This window comes from Rhipicephalus microplus, chromosome 8 (assembly GCF_043290135.1).
Source record: "Rhipicephalus microplus isolate Deutch F79 chromosome 8, USDA_Rmic, whole genome shotgun sequence".
Lineage (NCBI taxonomy): Eukaryota > Metazoa > Arthropoda > Arachnida > Ixodida > Ixodidae > Rhipicephalus > Rhipicephalus microplus.
The window spans coordinates 103,039,284-103,049,254 of NC_134707.1; the positions used below are offsets into that span (position 1 = coordinate 103,039,284).

A 9,971-nucleotide genomic window follows, 5' to 3' on the forward strand; every position below is an offset into this window, starting at 1 on the left:
ATGTTGATGGGAGATTTATCTGGTGCACGGTTAAAAAAATGGCAACATATCCACGGAGTGAATGATGGGGAGTGGGGCGAAGCATTCGTCCGTCCATTCGTTCTTGCTTCCGTCCGTTCCTGCGTACGTCTGTGTAACCGTCCATGCATCCATCCACACGTCCGTGCGTGCGTCTGTTCGTGCGTCCGTCCCTGCGTTCGTCCATGCATCCGCGCCTGCGTTCGTTCATGCGTCCATCCATGCATCTGTCTGTGTGTCCATTCGTCCATCTATTCAGCACTCCAAGTACCACCATCTCGCATCTTTACATCATATATTCTTCATATAGAAGCACCGTGGACATTTCAAGGACATCGGACATTTCAAGAAGTAAACGGGAGGTGGCACACGCACACTTTCTTACGGCTTGCACTTCGGGTTTACTTCCCACCTTTAACCACCTCGAGTTCATGGTATATACTAGTTCACTGTATTCATGGCTATGCGGCCCAACGCTCGCTAAACCTTTCTAAAACCAAGGACGTTACACCCAGCGAGTATAACGTAGCAACCCTTTCTTGTCAGATCGTGTTCAATGTACATGCCAATAGCTGCTAATGGGGATCGCAGCGTGCGCGTTACCTAAAGGACGAATGCTCCTGTCTCTCATTCCCCCTTAGCAGCCATTAACATGTGCATTGAGCACTATATTTTATTTTTCAACAACGCACAGAAGAAATCTCTCACCGGAACCACCTTGGAGGTCAAAATCGTAAGGACCGCTATTTCGCGTATGTGCCACTGGTGGTTACGTACTACGAGGGATGCACAAGCCACGCCATAAGGAGCTTCGCCCCTAAAATACAAATTAGCAGCGTGTGCGTTAACTAAAACTGGACAGCAAGTATCTGCGTCCAATCTGATTCTTCTGTATCTCATTGTTCATTAGCAGCGATTCACACATTTCGGTAGGAAAGATCAGTCAATAAGTGCGTGCTTTGCACCTCCCAGATTTCTCGCTTGCGCAACGCCGCGATGAGTGGCACCGTCAACGTCACTGGCAGTAAGCGTGGTAGCGCATTTTGCTTCGCATCTACCCATGCTATTCTCTATCGGGAGATGGTGTAAATTTATATCTTTAGAATTGTCGCAAGCATCTGAGAATTTGAATTGCGCAACGAATGAATGAGTTGGTACTTCCCACAAAGTAGGAAGGAGTCGGCCAAAACTGTTCGTTAACGTGTCTCACAGCAGCAGCAACCAATTTTTAATATTTGCAAGACAACCCAGGCGAAATGTCTCAGCAATGTCCAGAAAAAGACCCCGTGGGCGAAGGGCAAGCAACCAAAATTTCATGCAGTGTAACCAGGCTTCTTCAGCTGCTCCAGTGCCCGTGACTTGGTGCAAAAAGTCTAGGTCTCCGCTTGGCGTAGTCATGGAGGAAGGGAACAACTGTCGGGACCATTTCTTGATGACACGACTTCGTGGGCTTCTCTTTGACAGCAGTCTATGAAGTGGCAAGCTATAGTACACTAATGCCGTCATTACACACCCAGTACACGCCGCAGCGGCATTTCTGTTGCACCTCGGTGAAAACCGAAACTCACAGTGACTCTGGTGTGAATGTCTGCTCACGAAGTGTCAGCGTTTTTTAGTTTTTTTTACAGTGAATAAATACACTGATGCCACCTCATAGCCAGCTTATTGGGGCAGTGCTACGGTGCGACGCAGCGTGTGTTAGGTCAAGTAAAAGTCACCTTCTTTATATATCTACGCAGAAGAGCCGATGGTCGTCAACCTAACAGTTCTACACGAGCGGCATGTAGTGGTCCCCAAGTCTTCCTGACTTCAAATCATTCTATTGAGGTGGCTTTGATTTCGCTTAGTTGTGAGGTCATTTTCACTACATTTCACAACAACCTAATGTCCTGAATTGATTAGGAATAGGGTGATGATGACAATGGACGAAAGTTGTGGCTAGGACAAGGTATTAGTGCATGACGGCCACAGTACAACAGGGATTTCTAGTTTAGTAAACTTGCCGATTCTGCTTAATTACTAAGTGCTACCTCGCGTGCCGACACTGGTTTCTTGTTACAGAACATTATTAGTTACGCGGAAAAGGCGCACTATGCGTTGCGCGAGACTACTAACCAGACTAAAGTAGCGTTGGTTCGGGGTGATGACTGGGTTAGGCGGTGCAACGACGCAGGTTCCCTAAGGCCCAATCCATCCCACTGAAGTTATTATCACGACGATGTTTGCACTCAAATCACTGTGACGAAATAACGACAACCATAAATTGAATCATCCTCCATCGTACTACAAATTAAAATAGTCCAGATTTGAATACAATATGGTTTGCAGTGCCGAATCTGAAGTCGTACTTCACAAACAATGTGCCTCCTATTTAGTCCTATTTACGTGCTTCATCGGCGTTCTCGCCTCACAAGGACTCAACAGGTCACGTTAAGATCAACCGATGTGGCAATGTGTACGCTCTCAGCCAGTTTTCCCGGCGAAGGCCAATTTTCGAATCTTGTATATTGCTATTTCTGTATGCGCTACCAATACGAGTAATTGAAGGTTATGATTCTGAAATTAGTTTTATTGGTTTTAAACGTGTTTGAGCATGATGTTTGCAAAGAATTTAATTTTTACTCTTTATAAGTACTGGTATGGGCAGAATGGCTACACACCAACCATGAATGTTTACTTAAAGCAGGCATACAGCTATTGAGATTCATATTAAGGGCCCACTCTGTGAAGATTGGAACTGTTTGAAAAAATCACTCATTCACTTTTATTATATTCGGTGAAACACACCCTCCAACCGAATTTAAGAAACCGGTGGAATGGGGTGGGAGAGTTAGAGAAGGAAGTGGCTACGGGTCTGACTAAATATTGATGAAATTTTCTCGGAAAAATTGCTTACTATAGGCATTTATCTGTAAGGATATGATGAAGTCGAAGTTTCTACAATTCTGTTGAACACATAGTAAAAATATTACTTATACAGCTATAATGTCACGGTGTGACTGTATATCGGCGAGGTGCAATGAAGCGCATATGCGGAGTTTTCTGTGAGGAAAAGATGCAACACTCAACACTGGTTACGCCAGCATTCAAATTGCACTAACATAAAAGCACTGCTTCCGCTAGAATTCAAAGTAGTAACAAGTAGCGAAAGCTATGGGTCAATAGTTTGTCTTCTCCGGTTAACTTTTACGCCTTTTCTAATCAGGAATATACAATTTGAAATTTAACTGCAAGAGTGTGAAGAGAAGACTACCTATTAAACAGTTATGCCCGGCATTTCCTTACCTGCCAATATTTGTGCAACTCTCTCTGTAGAGCTACCATTCCCTAACGACATTATTTAGTTTTAACGCTGGATAGTGATTCTGGCAATTACCAGAACATGCCTTCTTTCATAAAGGCTATCTTATTTGCAGTAGATATGCTGAAAAAAAATCTGGCTGACAGTATTTCTTGCACGCAGACTTCTGAAAGACATCCCCCCATATTCAGCACAAGGATCCCTTAAGGTGTTCGCATTTCACGTCAAAAGCCGTAGCAGTATTTCAGGCCGATATTTTGATGGTGGATGTTGACCTACACTTATTTCATCATAGGCTCTCGAGTGAACTGCTGCCGTCATGCAACATTTAGGTTATAGACACCATATACGCTAAGATGCTAATATTACTTTTAGGTAATTTGCTGATATAAACTGTGATAGCGCAGGTAGACATGTTTCGCCATTTTAGGGTGAATTTAAATAAATAGGTAGCGACTCTGATCTTTTGCTTTGGTGTGCACTTCTGGCCCCATCTGACGCACTCTTGCTTTGACCTAAAGTTGACATTGTGTTTTGTCACCCTCTTAAAAGATGTGAGAGCCCATGTTCCCAAAATACCATGGTCGATATCTGCCCATCATAATGATCCTAAGTACTTACATTATGACACACTGTCGAATGAGCACTGGTTTAATCGTAGTCATTCTTAAAATTCCTTCTTGTGATTACACTTTCTTGTTAGCACTTGTCCGCTTACCACGCCACTTACCAAAGTTTAGACTTGTTCATAAATAAGAGACACCTGTTGATAGGAAGGTTACTCACATCTATGCCGCTTGCCTATGTATTCTTTGTCACTTTTCATTGATAGCCAACATGAAACACCTAGGTTCAGTGTGTCGTGTCATACAACCTTATTGACACAATATCACCAATTTTCGGCATCTATGTCTGGTAGTGGTACGAAAGGACATACACAAGTGTCCTTGTAGGTGACTTTATCCTACTTGGCAGATGTTAGCGGTTTGGCAAGCGGTATCTAGTGCACGCCTACCAAAATTTCTCTACCCCAATCTTCTTATCAGTGGCCTTCAGTACTTCCTTTTCGTCATTAAAATTATCTACAGACTATTGAGCATATATTGATATGGTTTGAGTGCAAGAAAGATTAATGTTCGTAAAGGTGCTAACGCAGTACCTGTTACGTGCAAGTTAGCCTTGCCATACTCTCGCACAATTCAGTTGGATCGAATGTCAAGAATGCAATCTCGAGGACAAAGGCAAAAAATATATAATGAACGCTTTGACTACTTACTTTACCGCTTCACGAAATCCGTGTCTCAGATTGATTCTATAAATATTAGCGTAGCCATAGGATCCGATAGCGAGGACGATCTTCGCTGTCTCCTCACGCTGCATCTCTTTCATTCTCTGAAACAGCACAATAATGAGTTTCTTTGTGGTTACACGTCCCAATACTAGTACATCATTCTGAGAAATGACGTATAGCAAAAAGTCACAGCTTTGCCCCAAAGGCGAAGCAATGAACGCAATAGTAACAAATGGGATGGTTATGCGCAGGATGGCAAGCAGATTGAAATATGCCCGGTTTTCTCACGCACAAATAAAGCACGAACCGAACTCAGGGATATGATGAACGCGAATAAGTGTCTCAATTGTTACTTTGCTGTGTCTGAAAAAGTGCGCTTTTTTTTGCAAACTAAGACTGCTAAACGATCGCAGTGACCTTTTTGCGCACGGTAACTATTGCAGAATTGCTTTGGTGAAAGCTAAAGGCCAGCCAAGATGTCAATATTTCTCACCGCGAGATAGGGGCGCGTCAGCGAGCGTCCACCGTCTCTTCTCTGAGAGGCAAAGTATGCGTGGGAGATGAGAGCTCGCGCCATCACACACTCAATGCGCTTTATTGATGGTAATGCTGAAAACACCATAGTTCCCGCCGAGATGCACATCGCCAGCGTAAAGAGGTAGATATAAATAGCCTGCCGTTCGAACTTTGAAGGACGTGCTTCTCAATGGCATAGTGGTTGACGCCACGCAATCACGACTCAGAGGTTCTACGTTCCATTCCGTGCGCTGGAGCCTTTTTCAGGACATTTTCCTGTATTGTGTTTTCACACACACACACACACAAACACACACACACACACACACACACACATATATATATATATATATATAAGGGAAAGAAGTGTATACCTAAGGGCTCGTTTTTCCGTGTTTTAACACAATATTAATGAGATATAACAGACAGTAATGCCAAGGAATGTACAGGGGAAGTTATTAGAACCAATGGAATGTAAATAAGAAAGAAAAGTGGATGAAAAAATTACCAACTGTGAGCAGGAATCGAACCTACGACCTTCGAATTACACGTTCGATGCTCTAACCACTGAGCTATCACAGCGGCCCTCCCTCCATCCACTTTTTTGGGTTTATCTGTGAATTTAGAAGTAGGAGCGACAGTCAGCGCCATCTATAAGCCAAACAACGAGTGTGAAAACACTCTTATGCGCATGTTTGGCGTCACGTAGCACGTGAACTTATTATGAGCGGGCAGCTGATTAATTGTCCCTCTTATACAACCTAAACACACCAAGTCTGCCAGTACGAGACCCTCGTTCAATGAAATAAGGGAAAGAAGTGTATACCTAAGGGTTCGTTTTTCCGTGTTTTAACACAATATTAATGAGATATAACAGACAGTAATGCCAAGGAATGTACAGGAGAAGTTATTAGAACCAATGGAATGTAAATAAGAAGAAAGAAAAGTGGATGAAAAAATTACCAACTGTGAGCAGGAATCGAACCTACGACCTTCGAATTACCCGTTTGATGCTCTAACCACTGAGCTATCACAGCGGCCCTCCCTCCATCCACTTTTTTGGGTTTATCTGTGAATTTAGAAGTAGGAGCGACAGTCAGCGCCATCTATAAGCCAAACAACGAGTGTGAAAACACTCTTATGCGCATGTTTGGCGTCACGTAGCACGTGAACTTATTATGAGTGGGCAGCTGATTAATTGTCCCTCTTATACAACCTAAACACACCAAGTCTGCCAGTACGAGACCCTCGTTCAATGAAATAAGGGAAAGAAGTGTATACCTAAGGGCTCGTTTTTCCGTGTTTTAACACAATATTAATGAGATATAACAGAAAGTAATGCCAAGGAATGTACAGGGGAAGTTATTAGAACCAATGGAATGTAAATAAGAAGAAAGAAAAGTGGATGAAAAAATTACCAACTGTGAGCAGGAATCGAACCTACGACCTTCGAATTACGCGTTCGATGCTCTAACCACTGAGCTATCACAGCGGCCCTCCCTCCATCCACTTTTTTGGGTTTATCTGTGAATTTAGAAGTAGGAGCGACAGTCAGCGCCATCTATAAGCCAAACAACGAGTGTGAAAACACTTTTATGCGCATGTTTGGCGTCACGTAGCACGTGAACTTATTATGAGCGGGCAGCTGATTAATTGTCCCTCTTATACAACCTAAACACACCAAGTCTGCCAGTACGAGACTCCCGTTCAATGAAATAAGGGAAAGAAGTGTATACCTAAGGGCTCGTTTTTCCGTGTTTTCCTTGGCATTACTGTCTGTTCCTTGGCATTACTTGGCATTACTGTCTGTTATATCTCATTAATATTGTGTTAAAACACGGAAAAACGAGCCCTTAGGTATACACTTCTTTCCCTTATTTCATTGAACGATGGTCTCGTACTGGCAGACTTGGTGTGTTTAGGTTGTATAAGAGGGACAATTAATCAGCTGCCCGCTCATAATAAGTTCACGTGCTACGTGACGCCAAACATGCGCGTAAGAGTGTTTTCACACTCGTTGTTTGGCTTATAGATGGCGCTGACTGTCGCTCCTACTTCTAAATTCACAGATAAACCCAAAAAAGTGGATGGAGGGAGGGCCGCTGTGATAGCTCAGTGGTTAGAGCATCGAACGCGTAATTCGAAGGTCGTAGGTTCGATTCCTGCTCAAAGTTGGTAATTTTTTCATCCACTTTTCTTTCTTCTTATTTACATTCCATTGGTTCTAATAACTTCCCCTGTACATTCCTTGGCATTACTGTCTGTTACATCTCATATATATATATATATATATATATATATATATACATATATATATATATATATATATATATATATTGAATTAACTTGAAGATAGCACATAAGAAAAGGATCGTATTTACTAACGTTTCGGCCGTGGCACGGCCTTCGTCAGAGTAAGTAGGTATGATACAATGCAGCCGCTTTTATAGGCTCACGTGATGAACTCTCGGTATAGCAGCTAGGACAATCAAAGTAAAAAATGGTAATCTGTCAGAACCTTGTCGAAGCACGTCAGTATGCCTGGCCATGGTTTCGACAAAATTAGGGCCACGATTATTCAGTCCGGTTTTAAGACAAATCACGATAGGGAAGTGAGGGAATCCTTCTTGATCCACAAATTTAACACCATTCGTTCAGGTATCAATGAAAACGTAGGAAAGCTCACCTGTCTCGCACTATAACAACGCGACTTCTTAGATTAGTAAAATATTTTAGTGTATATTAAATTGTATATTAGTCAACCGTGGTTTCTTTACTTCTGAGCTCTTTTACATGTCCTGCCAACCATACTGTGCCCCACGTGTCGACGCGCAAGGAAATTTGAAACTTTTATATCCATGCACCCGTCACATGTCAGTCATGTCAACACAAGGTTCTGACAGATTACCATTTTTTACTTTGATTGTCCTAGCTGCTATACCGAGAGTTCATCACGTGAGCCTATAAAAGCGGCTGCATTGTATCATACCTACTTACTCTGACGAAGGCCGTGCCACGGCCGAAACGTTAGTAAATACGATCCTTTTCTTATGTGCTATCTTCAAGTTAATTCAATATAGAAAATACCCGGACCTGTCGTGCCTTCCCTTCAAGTTCTTCTTCAACCATGGGTCCTGGGACAGCACTGAAGAAAAGGATGATTTCGAAATACCCTGTGCACACTCCTACCACAGCAGTTGTGGGAGATTCACAAACAAAGTATATACATCAAGACTTCGACCCCCTCAGCAATGGCGCACCAGCCTTCATTTCGCAGTGTGGTGCTACAATCGGTGATGTGCGTGACTTACTGGGTCTAGTGCCCCGCTCAGCATCCTGTCTTATTCTTCATGTTGGGACGGTCGATGTGGCTTCGTGTTCGGGACACGAGGCGTTTGCAAAGTACCGCGATCTACTTTAAAGCATTGCAAAATACCGCCCAGAAATTTGGCGAATTTACGCCACGCTGATACTGCCTAGAAGTGGAAACCGTCGACAATGGAACTCTAACCTGACATTCGTCCGACGCCGCAACAGAGAAGCATCAGTGTTCAACAACATGCTTCGGAATTTTTGCCGCTATTCCCGGCTAGTTTGCTACCTCGATCATGAAATCGAATGGTTACCACCCACACGCGTCCTCGCAGCAGACGGCCTTCATATGAGCTTCGAGGGTGTGTCGTTGCTTGCAAGCCACATCCGCCGCCTGTGCTTCAGGAGACCGGTGGATGCGACATCAGCTGCCTGGTGCGATTCATCAACGAATGACGACTCTCCGCATCGAGTGGATCGAGCTGGGCGACCTTCAGCACCCAGTCATCCTACAGCACAGCCGAACTCAAGAAACAACACCGCGCCGACAGCAACCTTCACCATGACGAGCAAGCCTTCCGTAGCAGAGAACGTCACCTCGAAAGCATCGCGCGCCCACATGAACAAGTCTCAATCTACACAGCCTACGTCTTGCCTACCGCCACCTGCGGTCGTTGCATCACTTTCGCCGTCTCAACCACGCTACGGACTCCGGAACAGGGGCACAACCACGAGAGGAACCAACTGACTAACACAACGCCAGCTAAGTGAGAGTACTTTATCTGTTGGCTCAATGAATTTTTTAAGGACCAGGAAGGTTATAGAAAAACGGACTCGTTGTGAATCGCACATTTCTATGCTTAGAATGTATGTCGCGGCAACAAGTGCTCCTAAAGGTTTACAACTAAAACTGCAGCCGGCCACATCAGAGATGTCAAAGAAAAACCTGTCAAGGTGGCACAACACCTTAAATCGGGCGTCTGTTGAACTAACCAGCATACTTATTAGCCATTATGAATTATCAGAAAAAAGTCTGCGGAATCAGGAAAAACAGCTTGTGCAATCCTCTCAGTTTACGACTGAAGAATTAAAAACTCTCGAATTATATCGGTCACAGAAGTTAGCCGAGCTGGATGCTAAAAAGACAAAGAAGGTCGCGCGTGACAACTTAGAAAAAAAGGAATGCTCCCGACGAGGAAACATTCTAACTACAGCTGAAATGCGCGAGCCCGAGCTGGAAAGTAAATCTTCTGGACAGGATAACATTATAAATTTGTCATGTTACGATCTATCAATTGAGGAACGTAGTGTGTTATCTCGAGGACTTAATTTTTGCCCTGCTACAGGAGGCTATAGTGAATTTCAGTTGGTGAAGGATCTTCACGATTTCGAACGTAACATGCGCCTCCGTGAGTACTTTTATGATCGGTCCTCGGCTCACAATACCGATAGCTCATCATTGCCATCTTACAAGCATTGGACACCCCCCTCCCAAAGAGACAAATGTCTGGACCTTTATATCAGAGCTGTGCA

At 43.7% G+C, this 9,971-nt stretch overlaps 3 non-coding genes across 3 annotated transcripts; all 3 read right to left on the reverse strand.

The window, feature by feature from the left end:
• Nucleotides 1-5,635: 5,635 nt before the first annotated feature.
• TRNAT-UGU (transfer RNA threonine (anticodon UGU)) lies at nucleotides 5,636-5,708 on the reverse strand. Its single transcript has one exon. It is a non-coding gene; the product is annotated as a tRNA-Thr (tRNA).
• Nucleotides 5,709-6,090: 382 nt separating this feature from the next.
• On the reverse strand, nucleotides 6,091-6,163 carry TRNAT-GGU (transfer RNA threonine (anticodon GGU)). Its single transcript has one exon. It is a non-coding gene; the product is annotated as a tRNA-Thr (tRNA).
• A 382-nt stretch (nucleotides 6,164-6,545) lies between these two features.
• On the reverse strand, nucleotides 6,546-6,618 carry TRNAT-CGU (transfer RNA threonine (anticodon CGU)). Its single transcript has one exon. It is a non-coding gene; the product is annotated as a tRNA-Thr (tRNA).
• Between the last annotated feature and the right edge of the window lie 3,353 nt (nucleotides 6,619-9,971).